This window comes from Ochotona curzoniae, unplaced genomic scaffold (genome assembly GCF_017591425.1).
Source record: "Ochotona curzoniae isolate NIBS_2020 unplaced genomic scaffold, NIBS_Ocur_1.0 contig_4797, whole genome shotgun sequence".
NCBI classification, from domain to species: domain Eukaryota; kingdom Metazoa; phylum Chordata; class Mammalia; order Lagomorpha; family Ochotonidae; genus Ochotona; species Ochotona curzoniae.
Window position 1 is genome coordinate 460,941 of NW_024466390.1, and position 20,936 is coordinate 481,876.

The 20,936-nt window shown below is 44.8% G+C and overlaps 1 protein-coding gene across 1 annotated transcript in view; it reads right to left on the reverse strand.

The window, feature by feature from the left end:
- ZNF438 (zinc finger protein 438) overlaps positions 1-19,033 on the reverse strand; it is a 136,451-nt gene extending 117,418 nt beyond the window's left edge. The window contains exon 1 of the mRNA XM_040988071.1: positions 18,994-19,033. The gene's annotated coding sequence lies outside the window, so the exon portion shown is untranslated. The remainder of the gene's footprint in view (positions 1-18,993) is intronic.
- Positions 19,034-20,936: the final 1,903 nt, after the last annotated feature.

Below are 20,936 nucleotides of genomic sequence, written 5' to 3' on the forward strand. Positions count from 1 at the left end.
AAAATGAAAAAGGACTGAACCCTGAGGTCTAAACCTCCCTTCCAGAAGTCAGGTAAAACAGACAGAATCAACACAAAACAGAAAAGGGGTTGACCAGCACGGGAAAAGGGAAAACCAAGAAAGGGAGATGCTGCCCAAAGAAAGCATGGCTGGCTGCAGTCAACTGCACAGGAAATGGCCGAGATGGCAGAGATCTGAGAAAAAAGAGGGGTATCTGGAGAGTGAGAGAGAAAGGTAGCAGACAGCAAGGGCCGCTGATCAGCACTGAGCCTATCAGTAAGGTTTAAAATCTTGCACATGAGCCAGTCCTAAGGTTGTGACAGATGGGGCAAACCATCAAGACGAAAAGAAATGGAAGGAATGGAATACTAATTTTCAGTGAGGTTTTTTAGCCTGGATAAGGAAGGAATAAGAGGGAACTAAGAAAGAGAAATGGAAGTCTTAATGAGAAATCAACACTTCCTCGCATTAATCAATATTATCGCTCTACTATGCTTTTTTGCTGTTACATAATAATTAGCCTATTTTTGTGATTTCACTTGGGTAAGAGCGAGCTGTATAAAAGACAACACGGGTAGTCAGGGACGGAGAGAAAAGGGAGCTCCTGTGCACTGCTGTTGAAATGTCTACTGGTACAACCCTCACAGCAAACAGCACAGAGCTCCTTCAAGAATCAACATGTCGCCCAGGGTCTTGGTTTTCTGCATCTTGCAGGGGCCCTGTGCTGCTCCCTCACACAATGGAGAGCACTGTACGATGAGACAGAGCAAACACCCTATCTGGGATCTCCTATCCTCTTCCCATCAAGTCACATCACCAGGAGGGTGCTACCCTGCTACTACCATTAACATATGAACCCTAATCCCTGCTCCCAAAGCCATCAAGAAACACTTAACAGATGAATTCGATTAAGCTTCCAGCACATACACTTTAGGGAACACATTCAAATCATGTCACCCAAGGATCCCTCTTGTGGGTATATATCCAAAGAAATGAAATGCCTACCTCCTAAAGGTATCTGTATTTGTACACTCTCAGCAGTACTACTCATAATAGCCAAGATATGAAAACAATCATGTGTTGACAGAGGAATGAATATAGAAAAGATGGTGTGTGCACATGTGTATGGGCGCACGTGTGTGTTCGCAAGCATGTGCATGCAGATGTACAATGGAATGATTCAGTTTAAAAAAGGAGCCTGCCACTTGCCACAACATGGGTAAACCTAGAGAACATTGTGCTTAGGGAAATAAGCCACAGATACAACCATAACTTCATAAGCTCATATATATATGCTCTAAACAGAAAACAAGGTAAAACACCAAGAGAACAAAATGGTGGTTAACAGCAGCTCAGAGATAATGAGGAGACAGAGGTTAGAATGCACAAGTTGTAGACATGCAGCATAAAAAAAGTCTACAGTGCAACATGAGGACGACAATATTGCGTTGTACTCAAGATCCTGGCTAATGGTAGATTTTAAATGCTCTTGATACAAAAAGAGATGAATACATTCAATTGCTTCATCACAGTAACCATTTCAAAAATAATCATTTTAACATACATATAAAAACACCAGGTATACCTTAAATACAAGGATATTTCAAAAAGTTTGTAAGAAAATAACTATTTTGGTGCACAACAATTTGTGATTCATCCAGCTTCTTTCATAACACAAACAATGCATGAACTTGTTCAAGACTCCTTGTGCAACAGAATATAAAAGAGAAATGCACTACTTGAATAATGTTCATTATCCTACTTTTCCAGACCAAGAACAAATGCCATTTATAGAAAAGATCATGTCACCTGAAACATATGCATACAAAATATAGCCCTAAGCTACAGTATCAGAACTTTCATTTATTAATGTTGTGGTTTGGACCATTTATCTCAACTATTTAGAAACAAATCTTTTCAATTAAAAGAAAAGGATTTACTTATGTATGTATGTATGGATCTATCTATTTGAAAGGCAGAGTCACAGAATGAAATCCACTCAGTCATTACCCAAATGGTCACAATGGCCAGAGGTGGACCAGTCCAGAGCCAGGAGGCAGGGGCTTCTTCCAGTTCTCCCACATAGGTGCATAGTCCCAAGGATTTGAACCATTTTCCACTGAAAGGCAGAGTTTAAAAAAGAAATCCATCCACCAGGTCACTGCTCAAATGGCCAGAGCTGGATTTGAACCATCTTCCGCTGCTTTCCCTTTCCCAGACACAACAGCAGGAAGCTGAACTGAAAGTGGAGCAGCCGGGGCTTAAACTGTTGTCCATATGGGTTGCTGGAGCTGCAGGAAGCAACCTCACTGGCTAAATCAAGCACAGACCCGACACGAATCTCTGTGTGCAAGTAACAGACTGTGGTGGGCAGAACACTGAGCCTTTCCATGGAGACCCATAGCCCAACCTCTGGGATCTCTGACAGTGCTATGCTGCATAGCAAGTGGCAGTTAAAGTTGCAGATAAAAGTAAGGTCGCCCATAGATGGGGCTAACAGAGAGAACAGTCAATGGATCCAAAGTAATCCCAAAACTCCTTTACAGGGAGGAAGAAAGGTAAAAGAATCAGAACCAGAGAGAGGCCCCAGAACGGGTAAGCCACTGTCAGCTTAGAAGATGGAAGGAAGCTACAAGTTTCCAAAAACTGGAGAAAAATAATAGGGCCTAGTGTGAGTGGCTAACATCTTCTTTGCATGCACCAAGATCATATATGGGTGCGGGTTCATGTCCCTGCTGCTCCACTTTCCATCCAGCTCCCTGCCTGTGGTCTGGGAAAGCAGTCAAGAATGGCCCAAAGCCTTGGGTCCTTCCACCCACATGGGAGACTCGGAAGAACCCCTGGCTCCTGGCTTTGGATTGGAGCAGCTCCAGCCATTGCTAGAGTGTTTTGGGGGAATGACTCAGTGGGGGTAATATCTTCCTATCTGCCTCTCCTCCTCTCTGTATATCTGACTTTACAATAAATAATTTTTTTTAAAAATTGAGAAAACAAACTGGACTACTCTCTAAAAAAAGATAAGAAGAAAACAGAGATCTCCTAGAGCCTTCAGCTGGCTGTGTAGTTAACAAAAAGAACATTGGATCAGTTCTAGAACTGACTCACAAAGATATCTTTGTTCTCCACAGAGCTGACTTCTCACAAAACAAAGTATGAGAGCCTAGAAGAGATGATTTCTCTAGAAGAGACGATGTCTCAAGTTTCTTCCAGCTATAAAATTGGATTATTCCGAAACTTAATTCCATAATGGCATATTCTACTTATTGTTAATTAACTGATTTAGAGAATCCTATTAAAAGAGGAAAGTAGACCAAGCAGTTTTCATTTTACCCATCAATATTCTCAATATTTTATATTGCTGAGTTATGGTCTTATAAAGTTGAGTCAGGGCATAAAGACAGCAGGCATATAAGCAAAGAAAATTATCTCTAAGTCACCCTGCTATTTAAAGTCAATCCACTCAAACTAAAATAAATATAGTATTTTTCTAAAATAATTTTAAGGCTATTTCTATATATTACCTCATTTGTTCATTTTTGGGAGCTTTATTGAGATACGATCCTCATTCCAATACCTTCTTTTTGAGTACCCAATATATAACAGCTATGAATCCCAAGAGGATTCATAGATAACCAACAAGTACATGAAAAGATGTCCAGTGATATAATTCCTATGTCAGAGCAAGTTAAAAACACATAGGATATGCTATAAGGAAAGACAGTTTACGGTAAGTCTAAGTAAGCATTAAAAACATCAGCTTGGGCCCGGCGCGGTGGCGCAAGTGGTTAAGTCCTCGCCTTGCACGCCCGGGATCCCATATGGGCGCCGGTTCTAATCCCGGCAGCCCCGCTTCCCTTCCAGCTCCCTGCCTGTGGCCCGGGAAAGCAGTGGAGGACGGCCCAAAGCTTTGGGACCCTGCACCCGCGTGGGAGACCCGGAAGAGGCTCCTGGCTTCGGATCGGCATAGTATCGACCCGTTGCGGCTCACTTGGGGAGTGAATCATTGGACGGAAGATCTTCCTCTCTGTATCTCCTCTCTGTATATCCGCCTTTCCAATAAAAAAATAATAAAAATAAATCTTTAAAAAAAAAAAAACATCAGCTGGCTGGACAGAATATAAAATAAAGAGCTCCCTCAGAAAACTACTCTCGAGGCTTTATTCAGAGCTATGCAACCCTTACAACGCACATGACTTTAGAACATTCTAACCATCCACAAAAGAAATTCCCCACCTGTCACAAGTTACTCTCCACCTCCCTCCTCCCAGCCTTCCTTTATAGCACCTGACTTCCTGTCCCAATGCAATGACCTATTCTGGACAATTTGTATGGCTAGAACCACACACTATATGGACTTTGGTGTCTTGCTACTCAGCATTAAATATTTTAAAATCCATCCACATTGTAGTCGTAGCAGGTGTCATTACTTCATTCCTTTTCAATGCTGAACCATACAATAATATTCTATCGTATGGACATACCAGATTTTGTGTATACCCATTTATCAGTTGATAAAACACTGCTTTTTTCTTCACTGCTGAATCATACCACTGTGAACATTTATGTACAAATCTTGTGAGGGCATATATCTTCATCTTAGGTAGACACCTAGGAATAGAATTGCTAGTGGCAGCTTACGAGAGAGTTGTTACGTCACTGAACATCTTTTCAAGTACTTGTTGGTTATCTATGAATCCTGTTGGAAGAAATGTCCATTCATAAATTTTGTTCATTAAAAAAATAGTTAAAATGTATTCACTTAAGAAGCAAGGGAAAGAGAAAGAGAAAGAATGAATGAATCAGTCAGACACAGAGCAAGCCAGCATTCACTAGTTTCCTCCCCAAAACCCCAAAGGGAGCTAGGGCTGATGCTGAAGCTGGGAACTCAGTCTGAGTTTTCCATCTAAGTGGACAGGAACCCAATGACTTGAGCCATCACCGCTGCCTCCCAGGGCCTGCCTGGACAGGGAGATGGATCTGGAAGCTAGAGGTCAGTATCAAATCCAGGCATTTCGGAGTGACAGGCACACATCTTAACTGGAATCTTACACAATAAATGATATGTGTGTCCTCCTTTATCCACTTGTAACTAGACGTTTGTCCCTTTTGTTACAGAATTGTTAAGTGTTCCACATAAACTCCAAATACAAGTCCATTATGAGATGCAAGATTCATAGGTATTTTCTGCCATTTGGTACCCTTCACCTTAGTGCACCTACTTACAGTAGACAAACATCATGTGCTGGTAGCCCCATTTTATAGCTAGAAGAGCATGAGTGGATTGACAGACTGGCAAGTTGGGAGAATGCAAAGAAAGCTTGCTGCTTGCTGTCTCTATTCATTCATAGAGGCCACATAACTGACAGTAGCAATGGGACAACACCTAAGAGGGCTCCCACGTTGAACGCTGAAACTATTCTGTACCTGTGACCAGAAAACACTGTTTCACAATTACACAACAAAATGGTCCATTCACTCACTCAGAATACTGAAGCTTACCCCTAAGTAGCCCATCCCAACATCCCATTTCTTAAGAATCTCACATAAATGCTTGTATGGCTCACTGGTCTCCTTTTCTTTTATTGATCCTTATTTTGGACCAATGAAAGATCTTGCTGAGAGACAGACAGAATCCATGGCCTCTAAGTAGAACTAGGTCAGTTTTTCCTGTGCAAGTTTCAGCTGAGCGGAGTACACAACAGTCAGTGTGTACACTGACTTAGGGAGATGCACAAACACACACTTAGGGACATGCACCATGCTACTGCTTGGGCCTGCGTGCCCTCAGCACTACCCTTTATAACTGGAGCAGGCTCCAAGGACTAGGAAGGCACAGGCCGAGCATGGGCTGATCGAGGGATGGCCAACTGCAGGAAGAGGCACCACACATGCAAACTAGGAGGCTAAGGTTTGTTTATTTCTGGAGGTGTCTTGGGATTGTTCTGTGGGTCAAAGGACAACCCCAAGCAGACAGATCACTGCACCCCAGGCCTCTGTTTCCTGCATTTTCACCTGGTTTACACATAGGGTTCCCAATGTAAACTCTCTTAAGCCTGAAGTCAGACAGTGGCATAAAGGCCTGCTGGCCTAGATGGAGAGGAAGTCTGGGCCAGGAAGACAATACGTGCATCAGCTCAGAAAGACAAAGGGAGGGCAAAATGGGAGAATGAATAATGAAGTGGGTGAGGATCCCAGTCAAAAACAGGAAAGGGTGCGGCGCCAGCCAAGGGTTAGGGTCAGGAGTTGATCCATGGAGAAGAATGCCTATTGTGGAGCTGGGCATCTGCTTAAAGGAGCAGCACCAGGATTCTTCAAATAGAGCACTCGGGCCGGTAGAAATTTAAACTCCAACCTGCTGCCTACAGATGGCGGACTGTGCTTCCTGTTCTCTAAGTAGATCAACTCACATGTTCCATCATGTCTCCCAGAAAAACCCTGACACGGCCAACATCCTAATGGCTCTCCTCTGACACTTTGCTAAAACCCCGACCTGGTAATGAGGGCCACTGTCCTGCTCACTCGCTCCCCAGGGTCCTGCACAGGCACCTGCTCCCTGTCATCCTGGATGGGGGCCCTCCTCCAGATAAGTGCATTACTGAGTCTCACGACAGTCAGGTCTCCTTCTCACGCAGGTCACTACTCCAGGAGCTTCTTCTCTGACCCCACGTGATGTGAAGCAGCATCTGCCTCACTCCATTCCTTGCATTCTGCCTTTTGGACACTTCCTGACCATCTGTAATGGTGTGTCCGTGTATGCACACATGTGCGTGCTTCATATCTCCCCGTAAGGATCATGCTACAAAGGCAAGGACTTTGTGTTGACCATAGCCCCAACACCTAGAACTGTGTCTAGAGGACAAATGCTCAGCAAATACTTCCTGACTGACTGAATGAGTAAATCTCATGTGATCCTTGCTGGCTTGTCCTACTACACACACACACACACCTCTAAGCCAATCTAATAACCTGCTTCTTTACTCTGATACTCAGGCTAGAGACCAATATTACAGCAAGCCTCATAGAGGATCAGGGACTCTGCAAATGCAGGGTCTCTCATCTCGGTAGGCACTTTATTTGGCTGTCCTTCAGGCACTTCTTGGGTTCCTACTCATCTCCCTCTCCTGGACTTCAGACTCTTCCACTTCCAGAGGCTTAACCCCACTTTGCTTGGCAAGTACATCTCCTCCACAGAAACCAAGTACAGGTGATTAACTCAGACTGCCTCAGCTTCCCTGCCCTCACTGATCTGCAACCACACACAGATTCTTACCCACTTCCTGGCAATACAAAGGCTGTCCCTCTACCCGTCCAATGCTAACCTTCAACCCAGCTTCTGGAACTGAAGCCATGTACTTGTTGGGGATTTAACATCCTCATTTATCCAGGCCCCACTCTCCTCATCACACTTTGCCCCATGAATAAAAGTGCTAAATCTCTCTTATCATATGACAAGCGAGCACATAAAGCTAGCAAACTTTCCCAGACTTTCTTTCTCCTACCACCACCTCATTAGCCTTTCCCCTTCACAGAAAAATTTCTTGGAAAAAAAAAAACTTCTTCTGGCTGATATTACTGCCCACTCTCCAATCACTTACTACTTTCTTCTTTTTTCTCTCCATCCGCCGCCCACCCCCCGCACTTTTCTTTTACTCTTGAAAGGCAAAAAGGATCAAAAGAAGCACATAGCTAGATCAAGATCTCCCATGTGCTGGTTTACTCCTCCCAAAAGCCAGTAACAGCCATCGTGGATCCAGGTGAAGCTGGGAACCCAGAAATGAATCCAGGTTTCCCACATTGGTACCTGCGACACTGCCTGTGAGGCAACTCACCTGGGTGTGTATTAGCGGGAAGCTGGCATCAGAAGAGGAATGAAACTCCAACCCAGGCCTCTCTGATATGGGGCACTGCTGTCCCAAAGGGTAACTTAACTACTGTGCAACAATGCCCATGCCAACAGAGGACTGCTGAAGTGCAAATCCATGCAGAACTCCTGAGCCCTCAGTAGCATGGTACCGCCATCCTAACTCTCTGCTGATTCTACTTCTTTTGGCCTATCTTCACAGTTTGGTTGGCTACTCAGTGATGATCTGAACCAAGTCTGTACATGTAGCACAGCACTGAGGGCATGTCGCAGTCATTTCAGAACACCACAATCACAGACATCTAACTGGGTGACATATTCACTCACAGTGCTGGAGCCTGGCAAGGCCAGGATTGGAGGGCCAGCAGGGTCAGTGTCTGCTGAGGCCCTTTTTCTGGCTTGTGAACAGCCACTGTCCTCAGGTGGGCTCCCTGGTGTCTCCTGCTCCAAAAGTACTAATCCCACCCCAAGGGCACCACCCACATAATCCCATCAATCCTGGTATCTGTGCAAGCCGCAGTCTCTAAGTACTTCCCACTGAAGACTGGGTCTTCACCAAGTAAGATTCATGTGGAATCCAGTCCACAGCAGATCCTACAGTCAGAAAGACCTCCCTACTGGGTGCCAGATCTTCCCATGAATTTACAGTGTGACCACAAAGAAGATATTCAACATCCTGGGGCTTCCTACTTCTTCTCTAAAGCAGAAAGGGCAGTATTACTTGCCTCTCAAGGCTGCTGTAAGGATCCACTTAGGATGTGCAGACTCTGCCCAACAGTGGACACAAAATGTGCCCTTCTTACCGTTACGACTGTTGTCATCATTCTCACAGTTATCTTTATGGTTAGAATCATCATTGTTGCCTGCCATTGCTATAATTATAGCTCTCATCCATACTGGTTTTTGTCATTACTACCAGTAATAAAATAGAACTATTCCAAACTAGAGAGTCCTATTTAAGACACTTCAGCATAAGCAATAATTGTTACAGAGCTGGCACCATGGCATCGCAGGTTATGCCTAAACACCCGTGCGTCAGCATCCTATACAGGCACCGGTTTGAGTCAAGGCTGCTCCACTTGCAATCCAGTTCCCTGCTAATGATCTTGGAATGCAGTCGAAGATGGCCCAAGCCCTTAGGCCCCTGTACCCATGTGAGAGACTTCAAAGAAGCTTCTAGCTCCCAGCTTTGAACAAGCCCAGCATTCTGCCTTTCGAGTAAACATAAATCTCTGTTTTTCTTTTCAAGAATTAGTTGCTATAAAAAGTAAAAAACTATCTACAGAAAGAAAACGTGAAGGTCATCTCAGTGATAATATGTCACTCAGTTCAGGCTGTGGTAAAAAAAAAAATGTGACTGGGACTCCCTCCTAGTTCTGGAAGCTGCTAGGATAGTTAAGTTCTGGTGTGGGACCCTTCCTGGCTTATGGACACTCCCACTGTGCAGTGTCGTGTAGACAGGGAGCTCTGGAGGCCCCTCCTCTCCTCCCAGGGTCCCAGGACCAGGACCCCACCAAAGCTTACATACATCCTTATGCACCCAATATCCAAACTTGTCACATGGTGAGCCAGTGCCTCAATATGGGAGTGCTAGGGGGCTCAGTCCCTAATCACTACAATAAAGACATGTTAAGTAAAATGCAGCATAACTGAATGTGATATAACAATAATTCTGAAACTACTGGAATTCAAAAACAATGAAGAAAATGGATATTACCCAAAAATATCAGGCCACAAATTTTACTGTAAATCTGTGAAACTACATTCACAGAAACAAGTAAAAATTTCTTAATTCATTTCAAACTGCACAAGCTGAAACACACGTTTTCATAAAAAGAACATATGAAGTACTCCAAATAATTCAAGGAAAATAGAATTAACAGATAAATTTGGTTTGGTGGGAAAAAAAAGCCCTTTAAATTAATGCATACTTTTTCCATAACACTCATTTTCCATGAACTCTCTGAAAACCAGTTAAGGTTGGAGTGGGAAGCCATCTTTGGTGGCAAGCCATTTTTTAACGGAAAAGTGTTTTAAAAGTGACCAGAGTTTCTCTACAGAGGTCATGTGCCTATCAGAGATGAATGGGCACCTTCTTCCCACTTCAGAACCATCTGTCTGGAAAGAAAGCAGAGGGGGACACTGTGTGCAGCAGTTCAACTGCGGCTTAGAACATCCTCATCCCTTACCGAGTGCTGCCTTCCAAGTCCAGCCCCGACTCTGCCTGCAATTCCAGCTTCTAGCAAATGGCAAGCAGCAGAGGATGGTGCAAGCACCTGAGCCTCTGCCACCCTCGAGAAAGCTGTGGACAGAGCTCTCATCTCTCAGCTTCCTTCTTAGCCCAGCCCCAGCTGCCGCAGGCCTTAGAGCAGTGAACCAGCTGGTGAGCGCTCTCCTTGTCTGCCTGCCTGTCTCTCTGTGCCTCTCCCTTACAAAATATTTTTTAAACTACTGTGAGATATCAATTGAGAAAAATATGCATCACAGTTTCAATAAGTAGTTAAAGATAGTGAGTCTTTATTTATTTCTGAGAACTAAAAATATTCCAAATAAACATGAAACTGAAATACTTCCTATTAACAGTGCTATGATACCGTAATTGTGGAAAAATGATTCACGGTTATTAGAATGATTCAGCCTTACCTTGTCACATAAAAGACATGCAATGTAATCATTACATCTTCTGTGATAGTTGAGAATAATTGCTAGTCGACTTTCAAAAAGTAATGGTGTCTAGATGCATCTCTAGTGACAGCAAAAACACCAAACTTCTAGATCTATAATCTGGCGTCTATCAAGATTAATTCTGGCAGACACTTGATACAACACACTCCGAGAGGAAAATAGACTTAAAAGTACTACAGCTCTCTCCTAACTTCTGAAGTATTATCTTCATAAATAACCTATGACCTTTTAACTACACACAAAAATAATCCCTGAGGCCGGCTGGGACACAAACACAATACTGGGATCGCTCAGAGAAAGAAGTGTTATTTGCTGCATTCATTGTTTAGAGTTTTGGAGGAAAAGCAAAAATCAAAAGCAGGTTTATTAGCGCAGCAACTCATGCAAACATGTCTGATGTAAACACAGAGAAACAGCAGCACTCTTTCTCCAACTTCAAGAAAGGAAGAGACTGCACTCTGGCTGTGTCCCAGCTGGCAACCAGTAAGCACACAACTGCTTTTCAATCTGTTCCCAGTCACTCGGGCCTTAACATCCTCTCAGCATTCCCACTCAAGCACTGGGGCGAGTCAGTCAGCCAACTGGCACCATCCCACCTCGGCTTCTTCACCCCTCGATGCCAGGCAGCCCCCAGACACCAAGTTTAAAGTCGGTCCAACTTCACGTTGTCTTTATTTCTGAAAATCAGCCAATTCAAAACCCCATGCTTCCTCAAAGCCCTGTATGAAAACATCTCTGCGGTCAGCACAGTGGGGTAGCAATCTAATTGTCCACCTGCAGTTCCAGCATCCCATAGGTACACTGGTTCCTGTCTCGCCTGCTCCACTTCCAATCAGTTCCCTGCTTGTGGCCTGGGAAAGCAGCAGAAGATGATTCGAGTCCTTGCATGGGAGATGGAGAAGAAGCTTCTGGCTACCAGCTTTGGACCAGCCCAACATTGGATATTACAGTTATTTGGGGAGTGAGCCAATGCATAGAAGATCTTTCTTTCTCTTCCTCTGCCTGTGGAGGGATACACTCTGAAAATATAGCCTTCCTTAGCTTTGCATCAGCTGCACTTGAGTGGTGGTTTCTTCCCCCAGTAAGACAGCAACTATTCTGGTAACTCAGACATTAACATTTTTCTGCATGGAAGTAAGGGAAAAAAAAATTTGTCATGACAATCTGTTCTTACGAAACTTTGAGAATCTTTCTCCTTTTAAGTATGATTCTAATCATTCTTGCCCAGTATACAACAGTGCCAGCAAAAGGTATTGTTTTCTCTCTCCATCCCCAGTGCATAGTTTGAGACTATGAGTGGAACAAAAACAGCCATTTATGCATTACACAAATTAAAATTTCCAACTACTGGGCCTGGCACGATGGCTCAGTGGCTAAATCCTCACCTTGCATGCGCCAAGATCTCATATGGGCGCCTGTTTGTGTCCTGGTTTTTCAATTTCCCATCCAGCTCCCTGCTTATGGCCTGGGAGAACAGTAGAAGATGACCCAAAGCTTTGGTACCCTATATCGCGGAGACCCAGAAGAGGCTCCTGGCTTCAGATCAGCCCATTTCTGGCCACCATAGCCATTTGAGGAGTGAATCAGCAGATGGAAATCTGTAAATCTGTAAATCTGCCTTTCCTATAAAAAATAAATGAATTTTTTTAAAAAAAAAACATTTCCAACCACAACCACTAAAACTTATACCACGAATTGACTATAATCAGATAACCTTCAAACAAAATATAGCTGAAGATTTATTGATTTATTTGAAAGGCAGAGCAGCAGAAGACCTAAAGAAAGAGAGAGCATTTATCCATTGATTCGCTCCGCCACTGGCCACCAAGGCCACATCTGGGCCAGGCCAAAGCCAGAGTGTGGACACTCCATGCTGGGCTCGCAATGACGTGGACCACTTTCCAGTGACTTCCTAGACACATCAGCAGGAATGTGGGATCACAAGTAAAGCAGTCAGACATCCCATCAGCACTCCCCGCATGGGATGCCAGAGTCACAGATGAAAGCAGTGCTCCCTTACTAACGTCATGGAGAAAACAGTCTGCCTTGATGCTGTCCAATCTGAAAGCCCAAATGCAGAAACCTATGCTTGAAACTGACTTATTCTGGTAAATTCATAACTTAAGTTTCCCAATCCACAATAAAAGGGAGTATCGGCAGTTCTTACTATGTCACAAAAAAAGATAGGCTCATTTAAAGTAACATTACACCCTAAATATCTTAGGAGGAAAATAAAAACTGACTATAACACTATTTTGAAATTTGTGTTGGCACAGAGGAATAAGTGAAATAGCCCAAAATTTGACTTAAAAGATGTCTAAGGAAACTAATAGTTATTCAAATTAGAAAATGAGTATAAATAAGAGTCCAATCTCAAACATGAATACCCCTTTATCAGACTGACAAAGCGAAGTCACATTTTAAAAGAGAAACACATTTTAGAATAATACTAACACATTCTAAAACCCAGTGAAGTCTCTACTCTCAACTCAGAGCAGAATTTTAAAACCACACAATTACTAAGGAATTCAAATGGTGTTCAAATGATAGACTGAGTATCAATATGACTGCTTAGATGGACCAGGTTTATGTATGGTGAATGAATCCAGAAATTAAAAACATTACAGATTAACAAAGAACACCCAGAAAGGCAGCATAGCTCCACAGAAACAGCCTAAATACACCATGAGCTTAGATGCCTTGAGGAGGCTGTTTACTCTCTTTAAACCATTGGCCTTATAGGTAAAGTAGAATGGATAACTATTTCATTATAGCCACAGGTGAAAGCCAATGTGAAAATGTTTTTTTTTTTTAAAGATTCATTTATTTGAAAGGCAAAGGGACAGAGAAAGATAGATAGATAGACAGACAGGAACCGATAAAGAGGGAAGAAAGAGTGAGAAAGAAAGTCAGTAAGTCAGTCAGTCCATCTGTCCATTCACCCAACTGATTCAATCCCCAAATGGCCACAAGAGCCAGGTGTGGGACAGGCTCAAGCCCATGAAGCAGGAACTCCATCAGGGTCTCTCAAATCAGTGATGGGTACCCGTGTCTTTGGGCCATCCCCCACCGCTCTGCCAGGTCCATGAACAGGAAGATGGGTTGGAAGCAAAGCAGTCAGGACTCTGAGCTGGCACTTTAATGTTGGATGTGAAAGCTACAAGCTGCAGTTTAACCCACCATACTATGCTGGTCCTATGAACAGGACAGTTTAAACATACAAAGGACCATGTAACAGTGACATAGATAATTCAATATGTACAAAAATCAAGGAAATTTATAGTGCAAACCTGTATACGCCAGAATTGTATCACTTCTAAAACTAATAATTATGATGGCTTGGGTAACCTTCTGTGTCTGGAGGGTGTCTTGTGTAGAGGGAATGTTCAGTAATAGTTTCAGCATCAACCAACTGGAAGCCAGAAGCAAGGCCACAGTCATGACAACACACAGTCGTGACAGCCTAACGTCCATGGGGTGGGTAGGACCTAATGTCCCCCAAGGTGGATTAGAAGAAGACTGTCCCAGGTTGTGATCTACTGGGCTAGACCCATACTATACTATAGTATTCTATAGTATTTAACTCATTTTCTTTTCTTCCTACACACTGGTGGCTTATGACAGAGCTTGAAAACAGAAGTTCTACAATGGGAACCAAAAAAACGGGATGCTCTAAGATGATACGAATTTAGGAAGAACTATAGCTATAGTAAATTATCCCTTCATCAACATGTTGTTTGTGCTTCATCCTTCCTAAGACTTATTGGCGTTGTTCCACTGAAGTGACAATTTGGTTAACCTGTCACTAAAGCTTAGTCTACTCTTTGAAATTACTAGCCACTTGTGTTTACAGGAAGCCAAAAAAAAAAAAAAATTAAGCCTAAGGTTTTTAATTTCTAAGCAACTAAATATGAAATGAATCAAACATTATATGAATGAAGCACATTTGGACAGTCACAATGTAAAATAAACTTACACCGAGCTCCTACTGCAATACACATTAGTTGGAGGTAATGAGCAAAAATAAGAGTTAATAGCCAGGAGTGAAATTTTAAGAATTATATTGAAATGCCTTGTAGGCATGTCACTGCGCTATCTTGCTTTTCATCAGACATATTTTGCACATATTTACATCAGCTTTAAAACTTGCTAGCAAAAATACAAAATTTTAAAGTAATCTGTACTTTGTTCATTAATTACAATGTTCTATTCACTATGGTCTTCAAATGGGACTATAATGCCCATCTGCTCCACCGAAGTTCATACAATCAATCAGCCACTTGATCTTGGCTGAGACTGGGTGGGGAAAAAAGTCTGAACCATTTAATACATACTCATATTTTTTACTACCGTACATGGGTATCTGGAGTTCTTAGAGGCATTAACTGTATGTGCATCATATTAAGACATTTTAACCATCTCAAGTCCCTTAATTATGGAGAAGTTGCAACAGCAGAATTAAAATTATGTGTGCTATAGAATGAGATGTCACTTTTCTAAGTTGAAATGTGGGGAGGGTTCTGTTCAGAGGGATGAGGAACTTGGTCACACAAATCAACTCTCCCATTGAAAGCTTAAAAAGCAAAACAGAATATAACGTATATCGACTGTTAAGGAAAAACTCTGAAGTGAACCATAAAATCTATAATGATAAATTTTATATAATCCTGGGCCCAGCGCAATAGGTTAGCAGTTAAAGTCCTCGCCTTGAACATGTCAGGATCCCATATGGGCACCGGTTCTAATCCCGCCGGCCCCATTTCCCATACAGCCCCCTGCCTGTGTCCTGGGAAAGCAGTCGAGTCCAGCCCAAAGCCTTGGGACCCTGCACCCATGTGGGAGACCTGGAGGAAGCTCCTGGCTCCTGGCTTCGGATTGGCTCAGCTCCAGCCGTTGGGGCAGCTTGGGGAGTGAACCATTGGATAGATTTTCCTCTCTGTCTTTCCTCCTCCTCTCTGTATATCCACCTTTCCAATAAAAAATAACTAAATCTTTTAAAATTTTCATATAATCGTTTAATAGCTCAAATTTGGAATACCCATGTTAGATAATAAAATAGTGATGACTGTGTTCAAATTATGCTGTGCTCTGAGACAGAAATCAGATCGTTTATTCTTATGCGTGCTTTTCAAGTGTTTATGTTCTACAGTGTTCCAAACATAAGAGATGTAATCTCTAATTCCACTTATGCTACATACTGCCAAATATTCCATGACCAAGAAGAAAATACTAAACTTTAAATGATCAGTAGAGATACTCAACTTCTTAAAAATCATAGGACTTCGGTGTGAGCCACTTACATTGGTAGAAACCTGTCCAACCACTGCACACAGCCCCTCCAGCACCTTTTATGATGTAAGCTGCAATGTTTCAAGCCAACTCTCTTATTTCACCAGTGAGCCCTGTCAACACCGAGGTAATAGAACTGGAAAAACTCATCACTCCACAAGGAGAGTCAAATATGAGAATTTATTTCATTTTGGTGAAAATGGTACGATGCCAAAGAAAACTCATACAAATGTAGTAAAACATGCACAATCACAATTCTATTGTGGAAACGACTCTTGGGGGCGGGAGATTCATCCCACACTGGCCTAGGCACTCTGGTCCCTTCACCCATGTCATGCCCTATCACCTCTCAAGTCTTGGGCCGGGGCGGAGGAGGTGCAACTGAACAGCACAAACTCATTAGCATCTATTTATGCATGCTGTCCACTCTAGCATTATTCCCACGGGTTTTTTTCCTCACATGCAGCACATCCAGGGAGAGAGCTATGTTTTATTCATCTTGGAACTTCCAAAACCTATCTGAATGCCCTGCACATACAGTCATCCCTAACCTCTACTACGTGGCAGGCACGAGACAGGGATGAGAGGCAACTCGCAGCACAGAGACCAGAGGGAAAGATCTTACGTTGGTGGCCACATAAGGAAGATCAGTACACACAGCTCCAGTAACTGAAAAGGTTTTTATGAGGAACAAAAGACAGCTTTCTCCACACACAGATTTCTATCTCTAACCTGGGCCGCTCTTTTGAGATTCCCATTCACACTCTTGTCTCCCCAACATGTCCATTTAGAGGCAGCCTCAGAGTTCAAGTGCATGGACAACAAAGGCAGACCACTTCAGTGTCATTCCCAGCTCCACCCCTCACAAGCTGGGGGACCCTAGGCAAACCATTTCCAACCTCTCTGTTTCGGTTTCCCCCTTTGGCAAATGGAGACCATCAAGGTTCCTGCCACATACAGTTATCATGAGGCAAACATGGATGAATGGATATAAAACTAACCTAAAACTCTGCCTGAAACCATTTATGCCTACACAGTATTTCTCATCATGACTGGCATTAGGAATACTGTCCTGTGTTGAGCAGGTTAGCTAAAACTTGTCCAAAACTGGATCCAGCATCTGGCTCACAATTCACATTCTCGGTATCCTTCCACTTCAGTAAGCACCATCACTCCTCAGGTCATTCCAGGGGGAAGCTGTCCCTTTTCCTCAACAAGTCCTGTCAGTATCACCTCCAAAACCTTATCATGAACCCCACCTTTGGTGGTCATCTCTCCTATCCTGGGCCATCACCTGCCACTTCACCTCCTTTTCACTCAGCACTGCACCCAAGGACTCTGCAGTGAATTTCCACATAACACAGCTTAGACCCATCTCCATTCCCTCAGAGCCAGCTTTCTTAAGAGTCACATCTTCCTCTACCCGAGCCTGCCAAGATGCCCCCTCTAGTTCATCTGGTCTCTGCCTGGAATGAATTCTACATCTCTTCCACTCTTCACCAGGGCAACTTGAAGCAAAGCCTAACTATGAAAAATAAAGATAGGGATATTTATTTCAGAAGGTTGGGGGGGGGGTGGGGAACTCAAGTGTTCAAAAGAATTCCTTACGCATGGCAGCCAATCCTAACCGGCTCCTATTAGAAAAAGCTTTCCCTGTATGTCCACTGTCTGCTGATCTTCCTTTAGGTTACTGCACTTGTCACTATGCGAAGCCATGTTATTATGCATTTGCACACGGTGACCTGTCTCCCTACCTGTAACATGAGCCCCGCTAGGTTACAGGCTGTCTTCCCCATGGCTCTATTTCTAGTTCTGACTCAGAATATGACTCCTGAACACACACACACATCTCATCTCATCTGGGACCCACACAACTCCCTCACTAATACCATCACATTTTATTTTCACCCTTGAGATCTAGCTCATCTGACCCTTGTAAAAACCACAGTGGAATACAGCAACTCCTATTTCAGAGCTCGGCCAAAGGCACACAAAGCTAGTGCATGGAAGAACAAAACTCTCAAAGCCTCTTCTTCATAAGATGACTCCCCCCCAGGATGACAGGATATTCACCCTTGAACAAATGGACAGAAATGGGACCTCTTAAGTCGCTTGTCTTAACACAGTTTCTTGTAGCATGCACAATGTTCTCCTGTTCATAGTTCCTGACAAGTGTGAGCCATAGTTGGGAAGAATCATCGGTAACATACTGAGTTAGCCAGGACATTTAACCAGCCAGGTGGCATGACCATGTCGCTGACACGGCCACAAGTCCTAAGACCCATGGTGTGCATCTGTGCTGAGTAGAACATGCTGGTTTCAGGTGTGCCAACAGCTTTGTCTGCGAACCCCAGACAAGGTGAGGGGGTGGTGGGGTGGTGAGGGACCAGAACACTGTGAAAATGACCCAGTCATCAATCCACAGCTGCTCCAGCGCAGTCCATGGCAGTCATCCAGCTCAAGTCCATGACCAGACGGGAGGGGGAAGTGGAAGGCCCAACTGAACAGGCCGCTGGCCACAGACCTGCACGGCCCTAGGGATACAGGTTTCTTTATAAAGGGTCTCTGCCAAGTTGACAAGTTCTATGCCACTCTCAGTATGTCTCCGGTTCTGAGGTAACCAGAGATGAGTTCAGAGGTCACTCGGCCTCCAGTAGGCACAAAAAGGAAACTGAGGCAGCAGGAGGGTGTCGGGGTGTCCACTATCTGGTCACCTGCTGGCTCCCAGACACAGGATCCCCCTATTCTCTGAAAGAGCCCTCCACAGGGAGTTAGCACCTCCAGCTACAAGGCCCCCGGGGGTAGTGGAAGGGGAAAAGAAGCCACCCAAGGCCCTTAACCAAGTAAGGGCGGGGTCAGGGAGGACTTTGCACTTGAACTTTCCCCCCCCTTGGCTGGCTCCCGAGCGGTCCTGCCACGCGGGGTGCGGCTGCCTCGTCTCCCCGAACCCCGCTACCTCCCGCCACCAGGAGGGCGCGCTCCGGCTCCGAGCGGGCGGGCGGGCACCTGCCTGCCAGTGCCGGCCACGTCGGGCGGCCTTCCCCGGCCGTCCCCCGCTCAAAGTCCCCCACGGCCGTGGACACCGCCACCGCCGCCGCCACCACCACCAGCACCGGCACTGCAGCGGCCCTGGAAGCTGGAGCAGCCTCACCACTTACAGTTGTCCCACAGCGCGAGCGTCACGGCGGGATGACGCCATGGGGCCGGCGTGAGGGCGGGGCAGCCTGAGCCCCGCGGCCACGCCCCCAGCGGCGCTCCGCGCAGGCGCACAGGGCGCCGTGGGTTCGGATGGGGGCGCTTCGCGAACTGTACCCCAGAAGCGTCCCGAAGGGAATGGAATCCACCCACCCACTCCCCCTTCGGGAGTTTAAACGAGTAAGAAAGATATCACTCTGGGGACTGGAGTAGGACACCGAACTGGTGAAGTCGTCTTTCCAGACAAGGTCTGACCCCCCTCCCCGCCCAGGGAACATGTTCCTTCCAACTCCACGCCTGGAGACGGCCATTTGCCCTCCATCAGGTGTCTCCGGGCGCCTCAGGCCGCAGAGAAAGGCTTCCTCAGGAAGCCTCGCCCCGCCCCCAGCTAACCGCGGCCCCGCCCACTCCCCCGGTCCTGTCGGGACAGGGCACCGCCCACTTCCCTTCCCAGCCCTGCGAGGCCCCGCCCATGGTCCTGCCCGCCCGGGCACGGCCCCGCCCATGGACTCCTCCCAGTCCGGCCTGGGACCCGCCCACACCGGCCTGGGGTCCGCCCCCTGGGCTCCGCCCTTCCGCCTCCGGCCTGGCAGTGGTCCCAAAGTGTCCCGTTGGGTTCTGGAAACCACTGCTCACTGTTACTTCCGGTGTGTGGGATTCTCGCACTGTTTGCTGCACACATTAGGAAAATAGTGTGCGGTGCAGCAGTGGTCCCGGGCACGTATATTCAACAAGTTCATTAAAATGAAAGAATGAGAATAACAGAACTTGGAAAACAAAAAACAAAGAAGCTGTAAGGAGGCAATAGCAAGGATCCCACGTAAAATCCTCACAGAACCAAGGATGAATAACTAAAGCAGGGTTTTTGCCAGACCACTGTCGCTAAAAAGATGAAATGGGAAACAATGGTCTGAGCTCATTTTCATAGGAAAAGATGACAGGAGCTGAGAGCTTCAGCTTTGAGATCTAAGCTGGTTAAAAATAAACTTCTTTCAAGGGAAAGTAATGCCTTCAGGGTTCTGATTGGCATAGTATTTGGTTTAATGCTTTAGTCATAACCATCCAGTGATTGTAAAGTTTGTGTTGTTCACCAGGTTTTTGTACTTGTACAGCATGTATTTGGAAAATTAGCACTTTTAGATAAACACTTAAAAAAAACAGTGATATTACAATTTTAAGAGCCCTTTAACTTGGTACTTTGTTGTTTATGCCCCCCAAATGGCTGCATTGGCCAAAACTGAGCTGATCTAAAGCCATAAGCTTCCTCTGGGTCTCGCTCACAGAAGCAGGTTCCCAAGGACTTGGGTCATGTTCGGTGCTTTTCCAGGCCACAAGCAGGGAGCTGGATAGGAAGTGTAACAGCTGGGATACAAACCAGTGACCCTATGAGATGCTGACATTTGCAAGGGGAGGATTAGCCAGTTGAGCCATTATACCAGTCCCTGGAATCTTTTTAAAGTGAAATTTCATAAACACCTAGGAGAATAGCCCACATTTAAACCCACACCTGGAGCAGAGCATCCAAGAAACATACAACAGGTCTACTCAAGGGTTAGTTTTTTTTTTTAATTTACTTTTATTATTATTATTATTATTATTGTAAAAGCAGATTTACAGAGAGAAAAAAGACAGAGAAAGGTCTTCCATTTGCTGATTTACTCCCCCAAGTGGCTGCAAAAGTCAGAGCTGAGCGATCCTGGACACAAACCAGTGCCTATATGGGATCCCGGCTGATGCAAGGAGAGGAGTTAGCCATGAGCCATCAAGCCAGACCCAGGTGTATTGAAGTTTTTGAAGCAGAAGACATGGAAACTCAAGATGGCAGAATAGGGTAAGGACATGTTTAAGCAGATGGAGAATCATTAGCCAGGGTGAAGCAGAGAGGGCACATTCCAGGAAATAGGAG